The following is an 18,814-nucleotide window of genomic DNA, read 5'->3' on the forward strand; positions in this document are numbered from 1 at the left end:
AATTATTGTAGGTAAATATAACAATGCAATAAATTGAAAAATCCCAAAGTTTCACGTTACAAAGAGTCAAACATGCTTCAAGGCAAATATCCGAACCGGTTCGCCTAGTTCAACCCTAGTGCAACATTATTTCTGTAGTATACAATTCAATTCATTTGTGTCGAGCTTTCATGCGGTATGTGACAGCATCTTGTTTCATGAACTCTTTGTCGCCATCAACTACCGCTCCGCTGCTGTTCTGAAAATGATTTTCCATGACCGTCATCGCCATCATCATCACAGTCGTTAGAGAGTCAAAGGTAGCGCTCCGTAGCTGACTGCAGCATTTTCCGTTTGTCTCTCGCTTTTCCAGCCAGTTCGTCTCCAGCGTGGAAAACAGTCCCAGAGAAATGTAGCCATTCTGGTTGGTCTGGTTCATGTGGGGAATTGTGTTGGTGTTAGTAGAGAGTACGCGCAAGCTTCTCTTCGGTCGTCGGTCGGATCCTGTCTGCTGGTAGCCAGTCTAGAACGAGAGCCCGTGCTGCTGCTCCTGTTCCCAGAGATTATTCCGACTGAATGCCTGACGGACGACCGACCGACCGACCACCGAGCAAGGCTTCCCCAAAAGCACAGAAGGTTGACGCAGTTCAAAATCTGGAGCATAATTTAGTTAGCATACAACTGTCGATGCAATGAATTTTTGCTAGAACTCGGTTCTCGACTCGCAGCGAAATTTGCTTCCAAATAGTACGGACGTAGACATCGGGGCCCTCTGAGGGACTGTAGAGTGTGGAGCATTCCGCGAGCTTCGGTGTGTCCTCCGGTCGTCGCGCGTGGTTGACCGCGTCAATCGATTGGTTCCCAGTTTTCCTCTTTGCCCTCTCGCAAAAAAAAACATCAAGACTCAAAGCAGCTTACTGGAGTGCGAACCACTTGTATGGAATGAAAAAAAAATATGAATGAATGAATGAAACACCGCAAACAAAGAGGTCCGGCATGACGGTTCTATCGACTAGTTGTGGGAAAAGTTTTCCTTGTAGTATATACAGGGTTAGAAGTTGGGTCACAACAATGTCTGGGAATGTTTTTTAAGTAGAGAGCGTGGAGAAGCTTATGGTGTGACAGTGTGACTCACGGCAGTAGGGAACATAGTTGGAGTAGTGTGACGAGAAAGTTGACCAAACCGTGCGTTTGGATCGAGCGTAGTACATCGACTTCGCATCACATGTACGTATACACATCGAAGGAAACTTCAGTGAAGGATGCATTTGTGAGCTCATGTTCGGTGTCAGTTTCCATTCATCAGGTTGTTTTGTAGTATTTGCAGTTCGCCAAATTTTGTTCAGGTTATTTATATTCACGGAGTGATCAGCAATGATAAAAGGGTAAATTTAGAGTACATGTTTATTTTAGTATTATTACCAGTTTCCTTTATAAGTTGCATTCGTGCGCTCATTTAATTTTTCCTCTTTGTGATGTATTGTAATAGAATTATAAATACAATTATTACACCTATATTGGGTATAGGAAAAGGGATAAAATTGCTACATTGGGCTGCCCTCTGTACTTTCATGCAGACACCAAATTAAAAATCTATGTTGATTTTTGTTACACGGAAAAAGAGTAATGAAAAATATACAACATTTAAAATATTAAATAACGTTAGAACAAACTAATTTCATACACAATCTTAATAAAAATTTATAAATTAATTTTGAATTTATTTCTATGCTCTAATATGTGCATCGGAATAGCCGTGAAAAAACAAAATATGTCAGTTTGACATACAAGTATGACATGGAAAACACATGAAAAATATACTGAGTTAGCTATAATTCATTTGTTTCCTGACTAATTTCTAAGCATATGCGGTATTTCGAAAAGTTTCGTTTCAGGTGGTTCGAAACGAAATTCCGCGGAATTTCGCGGAATTTGAGCACGGCGAAATCTGATTTCTTGATTTCGTTTCGTTTCGTAAAATTGCAAAAGTTTCGCTAGAAAAAGCTAGCTTCTAACGAAATTTAACGGAATTCCGCGGAATTTCGAAACAAATTTAAACTTGAACCAGTCCTTATATTATCAAAAATTTTGGCTGCGCCGCTGCACGAAATCGTTAAGTTGTTTTCAAAACTTTAGGTTATTTTACGATTTTTTCTATTAACGCTTACTACATATCCCCATTCTTAGTCGACAAATACGTATGTAGTTTTCTTGTATAAAACATCTTCAGTGTTTCCAAGATTCAAATTTAAATTTGGTGATATTTTTTTTACTATTTGCACAATATGAATGCGGAATCGATCGTGGGACGGCAGCCAGTCCGGGAGAACGCGAAGTGAAAAAAATCTACCTCGCGTAGCATAAATTGGTTTAACTAGTAATGCTAATGCTAAAAACATTCTGCCGTGTTGATGTTGATCACGCCAGCTAGTGTTGAGAACGCGAAGTGATAAAACTAATGTCTGCATCGAAGAGCACAACATTATTTAGTGCGGAATCGATAGTGTGTTGTAAAAGCTTATTAAACGAAGCACATTGATCTTGCGTTAATTATTAAGTGTTCTTAACGTAATTAACTAAAATTAAAAATTTAAGAGATTTGACGGGAAAAAACGCGTAGCTCTTCTGACGAAGCATACTGTGATCCGGGGTTATATCAGTGAACGTTAAGTATTTAAAGGGGAGGAGGGGTTTGGTCACGCGTTACTTGTCGATGCATGTGAGAGAGGGTGGGGGGGGGGGGGGTCTTCGTCTTCCTGTTTTCAAAATAACTTCGTTTACAATAAATATTTAGTCGGTTACCAAGGGACGATGTGTACAGTTAATCAAGCTAAGCTCTTTCTTTGACAATTTGCACAAAATGTAAGGAACATGGCAGATTTGTGGGCATTTCCAGATCTTTGGAATTTGCAAAAAAAACAATCCAGAACGGATTGAAAGATCATTAAAATTGCTAAAAGCTCAAAGCTTTCAGCTCCTACTGACCATAACAACTGTTCTCATCTGCCAAAGACACACAGACAATAGCTCAATTCGTCGAGCTGATTGTATATACTATGGGTCTGTAAAATTTAATCTGAAATACATAAATTTTTTTCATTTTAGAAAGGTGCACAGGATTCTTCTAATGAGAAAAGTATGTTATATATGTGGACGAATAAGAAGAAATAAGTTTTGGCTGTTACGCCCTTTTCAAATGTTGGTCTAATAATATCGGTACTCTATCTGCGCATACGCCTGGCAGATGTGGATACATAATTGAGTATCCCACTAAATAAAAAAAAATAAGCATTCATTTTCTAATTTTGACTTAGCTCAACACAAATTCTGGGGTATTGCCTTATCGCCGATTTATCACATGCGGCGAGAATGCGGCGATTTATCACAGACTGCCTCTTCTGTTATTATAACTCTATTGGTCGCAAAACAATTATTTGAATTCGAAAAAGTGAAATCTGAATTGCGTACACACCAAATTCAAATAAAATATTTCAGCAAATTGATTTGCTGAAAATCAATCAGCTATTTTGAATTTGCCGAAAATCAGCAACTTATTTGGTATTAGCTGAAATTCAGCAAATCTCACTATATTCAGCATATTCGACCGTTGTTGGCTGTCACTGCCTTTGTGAAAAAAGTGGTCACTGTTCGCGTTTCCGTTTTTATCAACAAAATTTTTAAATTATTTTTAAATATGCAGCGAATAAAGTGAGTAAATGGATACGGAAGTTTACAAGACGTTACCGAACTTGAGTTATTTGGTAAGACCCGTAAGAAGTTAAAATCATAATGTTTTTCAGCTCTGGGAAATGGCGGATATCTTAATTTATTTAATATTTATATTTTAGCATGAAGACAATTTCGAGCAATTTGCTTCCGGATATTAGAAGACCAAGAAACGATTCTCGTCATCAAGATACTATAGTATGAGATTGTGCATTGTACATCCAGTTCAAAAGGCCTTGTGTTTTCGACGGGGTGTAACGTGCAGTGCAGTGAACCTTTTTGCTACCTCATTGACCATCTATAACATAATGAAAACGTGCAGTTTTATTTTTGGATTGAATTGAATGTTAATTTGATGTTTAAATGGAATGATTTTTACTGTTTGACCGCTTTGAAAAAAAAATTATCCATGAAAGAAAAGTAATAAAAACAATAACAATATAAACAATTGGAATGAACAGACATTTCAGTAGTTCTGTATATTTTGCTGAATTGATTGAGCAATCTGCTGTCAATTCATGTTACAGCCCAAAATACGGAATTTTCAGCAAATTCTAGTAAAATACTGACGACTCAGTAAACGTCTGTCAGATATGACAGTAGTGCAGATTGCTGAAAAAATCGATAATTTTATTTTGCTGAAATGGCTGCTGAGTTTTCAGCTCGGCAAAATTCAGCAAAACTTTGCTGAAATTCGGCGAAAAAAAAATGGTGTGTACATAATGTAAAACCAATTTAATAAAAATTCCGCGGAAATAAAATAAAATTTCGTTTCGTTTCGAAAAATTTCGAAATTATTGAACCTTGATTTCGTATCGTTTCGAAGTCTCGAAAGTAAATCTATATTTCGTTTCGTTTCGATTTGAATTAACATAGACATTTTAAATTTCGTTTCGTTTCGTTTCGTTAGGAAAAAGTGTGTTATCGCATACCCTTACTAATTTCTTCAAAGTAATAAAAAGTACAAATGGGTTGTCAATTTTATTTCTTACATTTTAATATTCCCTTATTTGAGAATAAAAAACAAAACATATCAAAAGCGTAGGGGAAGTCACCCCATTTTCTGAAAATTTCTGCCACTTCACAATAGGACAGCCCCACATAAAGGAGTGGCCAAAACTACCAAATGGTCAAATTTCGATTTAGGCGTGTAAAATGTGATGAATACACAGCTTATAACCAATATTTTTATAATCCGGACGGTTTAGATTTTTCAGGGAGGGGTGGGTGGCGCACAAACTGGCCCCTTCTAGAAATGACATTTTTACGTTTTTTGGGAAAACGGGCAGCTTTGCCATATTTACGTCTCAAAAGTAACATATTTATATATCGTTACAAAGTTCTTAAACTGATCTATGCAATAGGCTTGATAGTGTAATAATAGATCCGTCCAGAATTTAGTTTTTAGTAGTTTTGTAAAAGCATATTAAACATTTTGGTACTCCGCAGTACCCCGCAGTAAAACATCACGCACTACACTGTTGAACTCTTAAAATTTGAGAACCATGAATAAAATTTTGCCCAAATTCACCATTTTGTGAGAAACATGAATTTGAAAAATTGTAAATTTGTGCCTTTTTCATATAGTAAGTATACTGCCGTGAATCGCATATCTGTCCCATCTTTGCTGGGCCTCCTATTCATATGGGACATATATGCGATTCACGGTAGTATACGTAGAAGCTATATGATCGCTCCAAACACATTCAAAAGAAAGCCAAAAACCCTATAGTATACCGATCGACTTAGTTCGATTAATTGAGGTGATTTCTGTGTACGTGTGTGTGAATGTCTGTATGTGTGTGAGCAAAAATGATCTTATCTCTGTTTTTGGAACTTGTTCTAAACCGAATTACTCGCAACAAGTTTTATTCGTCAGAGAATGTTGCTCCATCGTTCCCTATCAAACCGGATCAATGGGCTGGATCGGACTATGGGCTTAGAAGTTATGACCGAAATACATTTTTGACCCTTCCTTCGGAAGTGTCTATAATTTCACTTTGTATGCGTTACGCAGGTGTGTTACGTATTGATCTATCAAGAAATCTCGTGAATTATTAAATAAAATGTATGGTATTTGAAATAAATTCACTTTGATATTGAAAATATAATTATAACAAATGATATGATATGGAATTATGCCTAATTTTCTGATTTGTTTCAAAGAAACAAATGATTTTAATTGAAGAACATATAGAAGCATGTTCTCAGAAAAGCAAAAACGTAAAAATTGAAAGGGATTTCAGAAATTTCTTCAGTGGAAGCTAGATAGCAAATCTGAGCATGTTTTGAGACACTAATAGATCACTTGCATGCATGTATGTGTGCGTATGTGTGCAAATTCTGAAATTTACTACCATAAAAATCTAGCTCATTTTTAAGGTATTGAACAAGTTTAGTTTTATCAACTTAGACATCCATAAGGCGAAATATATGTTATTATTGAACGCTATTGAGTTTCGTTCAGATCAATGACTGATTTAGTTAGTTCTGGATGGATTAATATGAAGGTCTCTGGAAATTACGAGTACATTATATGCAACCAGCGTTACGATAGTTACTAACCATGTCACAATAGTTATTCAATCATTCCGTGCCGATAGCTTGAACGAGCCAGACGTGTGTGCTGTGTCTCATCGCGGATTGTGTTCGGTAGTGCAAGTATTGTGTGGTGCTATTCCTACCTACGGATCCAAGGCGATCGCTGTCGGCGAGGGAAGTAGCTGCTTCTGGCGACGCCAGTGAAGCAGGCTATTGTTACTGCTGCTACCTACAGCAGCAGGCGCAGATAAGTGGAAGAGATTGCTTTATTGTTCTCCCGTCAAAGAGCGGAACTAATAGAAACAATTTGAATTAGTTTTTTTTTCTTGATATTTTTTTTTTTCTAATAATCTATTAGTTGTAAGTTAGCATAAGCAATAATTATCCTTCCACCTTGCGAGGTGAGAATGGAGGCAGAGACAGTAGGAGGCAATGGGCCTCCAAAAGATAGTACTCGCACACGATTGTACCATGCGGCTTCGCCTGGGCCTTGGGTTGTTTACTTTCGGCAGAAAGTGAAGAGCCTAGATTTCCTGGGCATAAAACGAGATTTGACGCGTCGTTTTACGAAGCTTGAATTCAGTCAAATCAACAGAAACAAATTACGCATCACCGCACCTACATACCAGGTGGCGAAATGAAATTGCGAAAGACAAGGCGTACAATATTGAATATTTAGTTTATGTCCCCTCGCGGGAGGTCGAGATAGAAGGTGTAATCAACGCAGCGAGCCTGACTTGTAAGGATGTGCTTGCAGGGAAAGGTCGCCTAAAGAATGCCCTGCAATCTACCGTGGATATTCTGGACTGCAAGGAATTGCATTCAGCAACCACGGTAGATGGTAAAAAGGTATATTCTAAGTCAGGCTCTCTTCGGGTGACATTCGCCGGTTTGATGCTCCCAAAATATGTCGATATAGAAAATATGTTGTTTCCGGTGCGTCTTTTTGTGCTAAGGGTATTTAATTGTACCAATTGTAAACAACTTGGTCACACTGCCGAGTTTTGTGACAACAAACCACGTTGTGCTAAATGCTTCGAAAGTCATCGGGAGGAGTCCTGTCAGCAACAAGCCACAAAATGTGCTTATTGTGGTATGGGTCCAGCCCATGGTTTGCAAAGATTGCCCGGTGTACAAAAGCGCACCAAAAAGTGAAGTGCTCGTTGGTACAGCGCTCCAAGCAGACTTATGCGGAGATGGTTAAAGCGCAAGACTCATCCGCCGATACCACTGCAAAGGCTGCTATTTCAGCTACCGTTCAAGTAAGTGATTACTACGATTCTATTTCCATTGACGAATTGGACTCTGATGTAGCCGACATGGATGATTCTGCGGAGGTACACGTGCCCGAAAAGAGGAAGCAATCGTCTTCCCCGGGATCGCACCGAAAGAAATTGAAAGTCATGCATAAAGCTTGCCAAAATCTGAAGGCAATGGGGATTATTTAAAATCCTGAAGCAACCTGTCTTCACTGCTCCTTTAGATCCTAGTTGCAGCAAGACATTCCCGCCATTGTTAAAAACCGATGTTTCAAAGAAACATCCGATTAGGACTATCAACGAAAAAGAATGTTACTCGCACTTCTAGAAAAGAATTCCGTCCAAGCGAGGGTTGATCTCCTTTAAGGACCTTGTGGACCGTTTTTTGAATTTATTCAATATTCCGATTTCATTGAGGCCAATCATTGACCTCTTTATACCAACAGTGGAAAGTTATCTGAAGCAATTGACTGTTTCATGGCCCCTTCTTGCAGGAATTGTATCTTTCGATGGATAATACGGCTATTACACAAGATACAATCACTGTGCTGCAGTGGAACTGTCATAGTCTTAAAAATAAATTAGACGTGTTCAAGTTTTTGATTCGCAATTCCGATTGCGATATATTTGCACTCTGTGAAACATGGCTTTCTTCTGAAGATGAAATCAACTTCCACGATTTTAACATTATTCGCCAAGATCGGGATGATCACTATGGTGGCGTTCTTTTGGGGATCAAAAAATGCTACTCCTTCTACAGAATTCCCATTCTGACTGTTCCCGGCTTAGAAATCGTCGCATGCCAAGTAAATGTGAAGAATAAAGATCTTTGCATAGCTTCAGTGTACATTCCTCCAAATGCCTCTATTAATCGTCGACATTTTTGGAGCGCAGTCTCCCTCCTATCATCTCCAGTATTGATATTGGGTGATATGAACGTACATGGTATTGGATGGGGCGAAACGTATGACGATTATAGAGCGCCTATTTTCTATGATTTGTGTGACGATTTCAATTTGAATATTTTGAACACTGGCGAAGTAACTCGAATAGGACCAAATGGTCAACAAAGCCGTATTGATCTGTCTTTATGTTCAAATTCACTATCATTAGATTGCACGTGGAAGGTAATTCAAGATCCCCATGGTAGTAACCATATGCCGATAGTCACCACAATTAAGAGTGGCTATCAACAATCTGAGCCAGTTAATGTTCCTTTCGACCTCACGAAGAACATTGACTGGCAAAAATTTGCATCGGCGGTACAAATTGGTATTGAATCAACTGATATTCTTCCACCGCTGGATGAATATCGATTCCTTATTGAGTTGATTCAAAAAAGCGCACTAGAAGCTCAGAAACGACGCGTTCCAAGTTCATCTGTCATCAGAAGACCAGCCACTCCTGGATGGGATGATGAATGTACTAAGTTGTATTCTGAGAAATCTGATGCCTTCAAGGCCTTCCGTAAACACGGAAGGTCCGAGCTTTTTGAAGAGTATTTGAGGCTCGAAAGAAAACTCAAAAATCTTCTCAAGGCAAAAAAACGTAGCTACTGGCGACGTTTTGTTGAGGGATTATCACGAGAAACCTCAATGACAACACTTTGGAAAACGGCTCGCAACATGCGGAACCGCATTTCCACCAATGAGAGTGAAGAATACTCCAATCGATGGATATTCAACTTCGCAAAAAAGGTCTGCCCAGATTCCGTACCAGCAGAATCGCTATTTCGAGAATCAGTCACTGATCCCGGTTCTTTAGGTGGACCATTCTCAATGCTGGAACTTTCTATGTCTCTTCTTTCATCGAATAACTCTGCTCCGGGATGCGATAACATCAAATTCAATCTTCTGAAAAACCTCCCAGATATCGCAAAAAGACGATTACTTGACCTGTACAACTGTTTCATGGAGTACAACATTGTGCCACCTGAATGGCGACAGGTCAAAGTAATAGCTATTCAAAAGCCTGGGAAACAGTGTCTAATCACAATTCATACCGACCGATTGCCATGCTATCATGCATGAGAAAGTTATTGGAAAAAATGATCCTTTCAAGAGTCGACCATTGGGTCGAACAAAATGCATTGCTTTCAAATACTCAGTTTGGATTTAGAAAAGGGAAAGGAACAAACGATTGTCTAGCGTTGCTCTCTTCAGATATTCAGCTGGCCTTTGCGCACAAGGAGCAATTGGCTTCAGTATTCTTGGATATTAAGGGCGCTTTTGAATCAGTTTCCATACAAGTACTGTCAGACAATCTGCACAGTAATGGATTACCCGTTATTTTGAATAATTTCTTGTACAATTTGTTGTCAGAAAAACAAATGAACTTCACACTCGGCACTCTGACAACTTCCAGAACTAGTTACATGGGCCTTCCCCAAGGTTCATGTTTAAGTCCCTTGCTTTATAATTTCTATGTTAAAGATATTGACAATTGTTTGGAAGAACAATGCACGCTGAGACAACTTGCAGATGATGCCGTGGTCTCTCTAAGAGGTCCATGTGCAGATGTCTTGCAAGGACCATTGCAAAGTACCCTAGATAATCTGACTGTTTGGGCCAGACATTTAGGGATCAAGTTTTCACCGCAAAAAACTCAGTTGGTTGTGTTTACTAAGAAGCGGTACCCTGCTCAACTGAAACTAAAGCTGTTGAATGATGACATTAACCAATTTTTATCTTCTAAATACCTTGGGGTCGTGTTTGATTCCAAATGTACCTGGAAACTCCATTTTGAGTATTTGATAGAAAAATGCCGGAAAAGGATCAATTTTCTACGTTCTATCTCCGGAACATGGTGGGGTGCTCACCCGGAAGACCTCATCAAACTCTATAGAACGACTATTCTCTCTGTTTTAGAGTATGGCTCTTTCTGATTCCTCTCAGCAGCTGATTGCCACCTGATCAAATTGGAACGAATTCAGTATCGTTGTTTGCGTATTGCCCTTGGCTGCATGCATTCAACGCATAACATGAGCCTGGAGGTGCTTGCTGGAGTCACTCCTTTAAAGCACCGTTACTGGGAGCTCTCACTAAGTAACACACTTGTCCTAGATAACTTCGAAAAAATGCTTAAACTGACTTGCCGCTCAAGATTCCTTAGAGTTTATCTCAACTACATATCAACAGATCTTTGTCTTTCGTGTTATAATCCATCTCGAGTTCACTTCACCAACGACAGTTCCTCCAGCATGGGCCGTAGCACTAAAAGCCGAGTACAATGTAAAGAAATTGATCAGAGTACACCGGCTGATGTGTTTACGTGTCGCGAGCGCATATCGTACCATATCATATGAGGCGGTGTGCGTTATAGCTGGAATGATGCCGATCGACATACTCTTAGAGGAGGATGTGGAGTGCTACAACGAAAGGGACTCGGTGCAAGTGCGACGTGTCAAGAGAGCAGCTTCGTTGCTTAAATGGCAAAGAGCATGGGACACCGCAGTCAAAGGTCGTTGGACCCACAGACTGATTCCAGATGTGTCCAACTGGGTTGATAGGAAGCATGGTCAAGTCAACTTCCACCTAACACAGGTGTTGTCTGAACATGGCTGCTTTAAGAAATTCCTACACAGGTTTGGCTTCGCAGATTCAGCGGAGTGTCCTGAATGTGTAGGTGAGGTAGAATCGGCAGAGCATGTGATGTTCGCATGCCCGCGATTCGAGATAGAACGCAATGCCATGCTTTTTTTTTTTTTTGGCTGGCTCGTCTCCAATGCCATGCTGCTTATTAGTGGTATGTATACAACCCCGGACAACCTCGTCGAGAGGATGTGCCGGGAGGAAGCTATATGGAATGCGGTGTGTAGAAATTTGAACTAGATTGGCTCGGTATTTGACAACGATTTACTTTGGCGAAAGGATACAGTCTTGTTCGTTTGGAGATCTGTATTTGACTGACTGGACTGGCTATCTTATAATCATTTATAGAAACGAATCAATTTCGCTCCCCTATCTGAAGGATAGGTGATAAGAGAGAACTTATAATGGTATTAAACTGTTATACGAATTTTGACCGTTCGGTTAGGGGTGTACAATTTACTACAAGTTTGAACATAGCCGGCCTCTGTTGAAAAGTGTGATTTTCAATACTTATGAACTATTACTATACTCTAATACAATTCAATACAATAGAATAATTCACTAGTGTTCATACTTCATCATAGTTGTTGTGTTCGGCGGTCGTCGTTATCTGCTTAGTACGGTGACGGCTTCGTCGGAGGGACCATGTGACTAGTCGGTTCTACCACATGATTCTTCGGCTTGCTAACACCGACTCGTTCTTCGCAAGGTGATGATGGTTTCGAGGGGGCAACGGTGGGTTGATTCGATCGTCTGGGATCGGCTTGTTGACATCGGCCCATTGTTCTCAGCTGCAACGTAGGATGGCTCATCCTTGGCTACAAATCATTCACCGGCGTGGCAAATCGGCATATGTACTCGATGACTGGACCTCGGCTTCATTGATGAATAGTGGTAGTGTCGTTTCACCTCGGAGCGAGAAATTGATGTAGTATCCAACAAGAAAAAGGTGTAAACCGGAACAACTCACCTTCGAACCTAATTTGATGTACCCGATGGTATCCTGGAGCTTGGTTTGCGGTCCTGGTGAGTGTTCGCACAGTTGACTTTCAGATGGGCGAGGTCAGTTCATCGCGAGCGTCACGTGTGATCAGATGACCACCAAAATCCGAGGCCAGTCTCGGTGTATGGAAGCAGTTGAGCAACATGGAACGAGAGGAAGCATTAGCATTGCATCTAAGAGAAGGACGGCACATCACAGAAAACAGGGCGTCGGAGTGCTATGAGGCTTGAGAACATTACGTGGTTGCGAGAGCATTGTTTTCATCAGCGTTCGCTGATTGTTGGACGGGAAGTACGCAAACCTTGCTGATTGCACGGTTGAATATTCCATCCTTCGTTTTCACCGATACTACACGGACATTCCCATCGTCGCCGTAAAAAAGTCGGATCACACGACCAAGGCACCACCGAAGGGGTGGCAGTCTTTCTTCTTTAAGAAGCACCAGGGTCCCCACATTCAGGTTATTGCGTAGGCGGGTCCATTTGGTGCGCGGATGTAGGCCGGATAGATAATCCGTACTCCACCGTTTCCATATTCGGCGGACGAACTCTTGAGTTTGTTGGAACCGGTTAAGGCGATTTTGAGGTATACCTTCGTAGGATGGCTCGGCAGCAGCTATTAGCGGGCGATGGACCAAAAAGTGTCCCGGGGTAAGAGCCTCAAGATCTTCGGGATCAGTTGAAAGCTGGGTAAGCGGCCTAGAATTTAGGCAGCTCTCGATCTGGACGAGCAAGGTCTCAAGGTCGTCCTTGTAAAGAACAACAGTTCCTATGGTAGACTTAAGGTGTTTTTTAAATGATTTTACGGCGGCCTCCCATAGGCCACCGAAGTTGGGCGAGCGAGGAGGTATAAACTTGAAATCAATTCCTTCTTCCACACAAAACGAGGCGACGGAGTGCTGATGTTGTTGCGATCTGAATTGCGCCAGCAGTTCGGCTAACGCACGTGATGCTCCGCGAAAGTTCTTCGCATTGTCGCACTCTATGACCGCTGGTTTGGAGCGTCTGGCAATAAACCTTCTCAGGGCAGCGATGAATGCATGGGTTGATAGGTCTGCTACCAATTCGATGTGTACCGCCTTTGTGACGAGACACACGAATATTGCGACGTAACATTTCACAGGAGGTGCCTTGCGACCAATATGACGGTAGAATAACGGTCCGCAAAGGTCAACGCCGGTTTTTAGAAACGGGTATGATGGAGTCACCCGTTCGATAGGGAGGTCTCCCATAAGCTGTTCCTGGACAGTCGGTTTGCAACGGTAGCACCTTACGCAATCTTGAACTACTTTACGCGCCAGGTTGCGTACTCTTAATGGCCAAAATTGCTCCCGTAAGCAGGCAACCATCAACTGCGGACCAGCATGAAGCAGCTTCTGATGGTAGTAGGTAACTACCATTTTGGTGAAAGGGTGGTTTGGAGGAAGAATCATTGGGTGTTTACGAGACTCTGGAACAGGTGCATTACGAAGACGACCTCCAACTTTCAGAATTCCATCGTTTAAGGTCGGCGCCAGTGTTTTTAATCTGGAGTTGGGCTTTACTTCTCCGTAAGTAGCTACGGCTTGAATGTCGTCCTTCAACGACTCCCCTTGGGTTAGGCGAACCAAGACCTTTAGCGCTGCCTTGCGCTCATAGGTTTGGAGAGAACCGGTTCTTCGTTCGATGGGATTTCTTTGCCTACAGTTGTGACTAAATCTTAGAAGATACGCCACCAGTGATATGAGGCCAGCATAGGACGAGCGAAGACTGAAGATAGCATTTGGAGTTTGAATTTGAATTGGAAGAGAAACGGCTCGTTCTTCCAGCTCTTCGGCGAGAAAAGCTTCAGGTGTTGACCGAACGAGCGGTGGCCAGAATCTGTTCGGTTGGCTGAGCCACGGTGGTCCATTCCACCAGACGGAACAATCCTTGAGTTCCGTTGCCAGCATACCACGAGATATTATATCCGCCGGATTCTCGTTCCCAGGCACGTGGACCCAAAGTCCACCATCTGTTTGGTGCTGTATTTCAGACACCCTATTCGCCACGAACGTCTTCCAGCGAGAAGGTGGGGCCGATATCCAATGGAGAACAATCATTGAATCAGACCAAAAAAAGCACTTCATTTGGAGTTTCAAGGCATCCTGGACTCTTTGAAATAAATGACTCAAAAGCAACGCCGAGCAAAGTTCTAGTCGCGCTAGACAAACCTTTTTCTGTTTCTTGCTGTTCCCCAAAGGCGCAAGTTTTGATTTGGAGGTTAGTAGTCGCACGGATGTTTCACCGGTGGTAGAGACGGCGCGGAGGTAGATACATGCCCCATACGCCTTCTCGGAGGCGTCACAAAAACCGTGGAATTCGATATTAGACCGATTGACGATGGGAACAACCCAGCGAGGAACGACGATTGTTTCGATTGTTGCTAGTTCAGATCGGAACTGCAACCAGTGTTGTTGAAGCTCGTCTTCGAGTGGCTCGTCCCATGAACGTTTGTTTCTCCAGAGTTCCTGTACGAACAGTTTGGCAACTACTATTACGGGTCCAATAAATCCCAACGGATCGAACAGGCTAGAAGTATCGGATACTACCTGTCGTTTGGATATACTAATATCAGTTTTCCATTTTGGAACGTGAAATCCGAAGCGATCGGACGCTGGTTCCCACTTCAACCCGAGAGTCTTGATGGAAGCTCCCGGATCCAGGCCTAGCACGGTGCGTTCATCTCGAAGTGACTCCGGAATGTGACCAAGTATGGCTGGAGAATTAGATGACCACTTGCGCAGTGGAAACCCAGCAGAACTTAGCAGCTGAAGGAGCTGAATGCACAGGTTCTTTCCGTGTTCGATGGAGTTGCTACCGGATATGAGGTCATCCATGTAGAAGTCTTCTCCAACGGCTTCTGCAGCTAACGGGTATTCACGACGACCTAGCTTCGAGAGCTCCTGCAGGCACCGTGTCGCCAAATACGGCGCAGCTGAAGTTCCGTAAGTCACCGTCGTGAGCTCGAAGGTACGAATCGGCTCCGACGGGTCGTTTCTCCAGAGAATTCGCTGAAGACATTGGTCCGATGGATGTATCTGGATCTGGCGGTACATTTTCTCAATGTCCGCAATTATGACGTACTGGTGAGTACGCCACCGAATAATTATGGAGAATAGATCACCTTGCACGCCTGGACCTACCATCAGCGCGTTATTTAGAGAGATGTTGGTGTCTGTTACGCATGACGCGTCGAAAACTACGCGAAGCTTGGTGGTCACGCTATCTGGGCGTTCGATGCAGTGATGTGGGAGGTAATACGGGCGATGCACAGTAGGTTGGGTGGTATCAGTAACTTCCTTCATGTGACCCAAAAGTTCGTATTCCTCGATGAAGGCCGAGTAGGCGGCCTTGAGCAGGGGACGAGCTTGTAATCGACGTTCAACTGCGAGAAAGCGGCTCCTGGCTATTTCGTACGAATTTCCCATCAGAGATAGGACGGATGGCTTCTTTGGGAGCTGCACCACGAACCGGCCAACTTTATTTCTTCTTGTGGTGGCGGCGAAGTGAGCTTCGCATGCCGATTCTTCTACCGACATTGTACTAGAAGACTGACATGATTCCAGCTCCCAAAATCTGGACAGTTGTTCATCCAGATCTTGTGTGCTACAGACGTTTACTATGCTAATAATTTCTGGATTTGGTCGGCCATCTCCAACTCGTCCAGAAACGACCCAACCCAGTAGGGTATTCTGCAAAACAGGTCTTCCGGGACCCAGTCGGATGAGTCCATCGAGAAGAAGATCGTAATAGGCATCCACTCCTATAATCATGTCCACTGCTGCTGGTTGGTTGAACTGTGGATCTGCTAAGACTACGTTAGAGGGCCAGCTCCATTCGGCCACATCGATACTATTTGATGGAAGCTCCCGTGTGACAGATTTTAACACGTGGAACTTTAGTTGAGTACGGAAGCTGCAGCAATGCGACTGAACGTATACTAAGAGGGAGTAGGTGGAAGCGACCGACGATTGTCCGATCCCGCCAACGATGTGATTCTCCTTGATTCTTTGGACTTGTAAGCGTTGAGCGAAACCTTCGGACATGATGTTCAGCTGCGAAGCGGGATCGAGTAATGCTCTGGCCCACAGGATATTCTTGGATGAATCGACGACCTTCACAAGCGCCGTCTGCAATAGCACGGTTGACGGAATACGGCGAACGTTGTCCACAGAGGATGTAGAACAATGACTTAGCGAACCGGTAGTGGGGCAGGATTGGTTGACGAGAGGTGTTGGCGAGGAAGTCTTACTTGCGTTTGATGACATGGCTGGAGCTATTGAGATTTGAGAATGAGTTTGGGTTGTGGTGGGTTGGCTTGCGGTTTGTTTGGATGGCTGTGGTTGCGTAGGGTTGCGAATTGGAGCTTGATGGTGGAGCATGGTATGGTGCTTTTGACCACAAACACGACAGGAACCCGACGAACAGCTTCTAACTTGGTGATCCGCGGATAGGCAGTTGATGCAGAGAGACCTTTTCTTCACCAAATCGTAGCGTTCAGAGACGGGCAGCTTGCGGAACGCATCACATTTGAAAGGCGAATGGGCGGATAAATTGCAGAAAACGCATGGCTTTGAGGATGAACTGACGATGGTATGTACACTGCTGGTCTTGAATTTCTGCACTCGACCGGGTTCAGATCGAGGGAGTTCGGGTAAATTCGGCTTCCCGGGAGCGATTGATTGGAGAACGATGCAATGAGAACGCAGGAACTCGATCAGCTGTTGGTACTGGGGTACGTCTGTGGATTTGTGATGATTTTCCCATTGTTTTAGTGTCGACGTATCGAGACGAGAGCACACCATGTGTGCAAGAAGGACACTCCAACCCTTTGTATCGATATTCATCTTCTCAATCATCTGCAGATTACGTTCAAAGTCATCGACTAGTCGCGAAAGGGACTCGTAACTTTCCCGCTTCATCGATTCCACAGAAAGAAGCGCATCCAAGTAGGTTTTCACCACTAACTTTTTATTATCGAAGCGTTTGGTCAAAGCTTGCCATGCAATGACATAATTTGCATCGGTAATGTCGATCGATTCGACCAACCGCCTTGCGTCTTTTGTCAGTGATGCGATAAGATAAGAAAACTTATCCACATCCGATAGATTCGGATTAGAATCGATGAGACTCTTGAATGTGTCCCGAAAAGTCAGCCACTCCGTGACTGAACCATCAAAAGAAGGAAGTTTTACTTCAGGAAGTTTTATTCTAGCTGTTTGACAAGTCTTAGAACTCGAACTAGCAGGATCCAACACACTACTGGTAGGTATAGGGTTAGCTTTTCGTTCAGCATTAACGAGGAATCCCTTAACCTGCACGTAAGTCTTTTCAAATTTATCACGTGAAGCACGACTAGCCTTTTCGTCTTCGTCTGCGGTAGCTGAATCTTCATCTTGCAGCAAGTCTATTTCAAGACGAATCTTCAGAAACTTTTCAAAAATTCCCTCCAAGCGATCTATCCATCCAACAATCTCACCCTTATCCCGCGCTTCATCGTAGCCGCCAATAAATTTAGCCACATTATTCAACGTGTCGAAGCAAAAACGCTCCTGCTTGCTCAATGCTCTCAGATCCGGAGCCATTGCCCACTTCCACAAGCAACGAAAATGTCTCAAAATTGGTGCAAAATGTGCTCCGCTTGGAACAGTATGGCTCGATCTCAAAACCACTGAAAGCTCTAATTCCTCACGAGAAATATTTAGCCACCACCTCGTGTTAATGAAATTCGCAAACCGTACAGCTCAATTCTCAATTTTATCCAATTTAATATCGCTTGTGTTCACTCCACCGAAAGGGTTAGTCGCATGCTTCTACTCGCTTACCTCATCAATCAGCATCAATGGGTTGACCGGCGGCGTGCCAGAGATGATCGCTCTTTGTGACGATCGCTATTATCCACGATTCTATTGTTGGTACCCAAGCCACGCCAGCTTCTTCACATGTGGCTGAACTATCCACGATCTGGCGCCAATCTTTTTGGTAGCCTTTTTGATGCACTTATCACTATATTTTTTCCGATCAATGCGGATAACACTTTTGCGAATAGTTTCTTTTACTGTTCGATCCACTATAGCGTTCGAGATACTTTCAAAGTTTGATCCAATAGTGCACTCGCACTGTAGGTTTGTTCTTTCCCCGGCACTATCACTCAATACCGTACGACACCAACGCGGTACTTTACTTTCGACCGGAGCGAAACTGAATTTACCACGAACCCGATAGTCATGAATATCACGATATGCTATTTTTCACGCTAATCTTTGCAATGACGTGACTCGAAAACTATGCTATTATACCGCAGCCAATCGATCCGGTTCTAAGGACCACTTTTCTATGTAGAAATTTGAACTAGATTGGCTCGGTATTTGACAACGATTTATTTTGGCGAAAGGATACAGTCTTGTTCGTTTGGAGATCTGTATTTGACTGACTGGACTGGCTATCTTATAATCATTTATAGGCTACGCACAGTTCCCGATAGGTAATCAACACGAATCAATTTCGCTCCCCTATCTGAAGGATAGGTGATAAGAGAGAACTTATAATGGTATTAAACTGTTATACGAATTTTGACCGTTCGGTTAGGGGTGTACAATTTACTACAAGTTTGAACACGGTGAACACAGCATCTCGACAGATTATGTCGAAACTGCAGCGGTGGTGGCGTCTTGAACAAAACCAACGTGTGCAGTA

The 18,814-nt window shown here is 42.6% G+C and overlaps 1 long non-coding RNA gene across 1 annotated transcript in view; it reads left to right on the forward strand.

Annotated features, from left to right (window-relative positions):
- The first annotated feature begins 668 nt into the window (after positions 1–668).
- The window catches only part of LOC134208364 (uncharacterized), a 363,599-nt gene continuing 345,453 nt past the window's right edge, over positions 669–18,814 (forward strand). Inside the window, exon 1 of the long non-coding RNA XR_009978635.1 lies at positions 669–1,206. This is a non-coding gene — a long non-coding RNA (uncharacterized LOC134208364). The remainder of the gene's footprint in view (positions 1,207–18,814) is intronic.

Source organism: Armigeres subalbatus, chromosome 1 (assembly GCF_024139115.2).
Source record: "Armigeres subalbatus isolate Guangzhou_Male chromosome 1, GZ_Asu_2, whole genome shotgun sequence".
NCBI classification, from domain to species: domain Eukaryota; kingdom Metazoa; phylum Arthropoda; class Insecta; order Diptera; family Culicidae; genus Armigeres; species Armigeres subalbatus.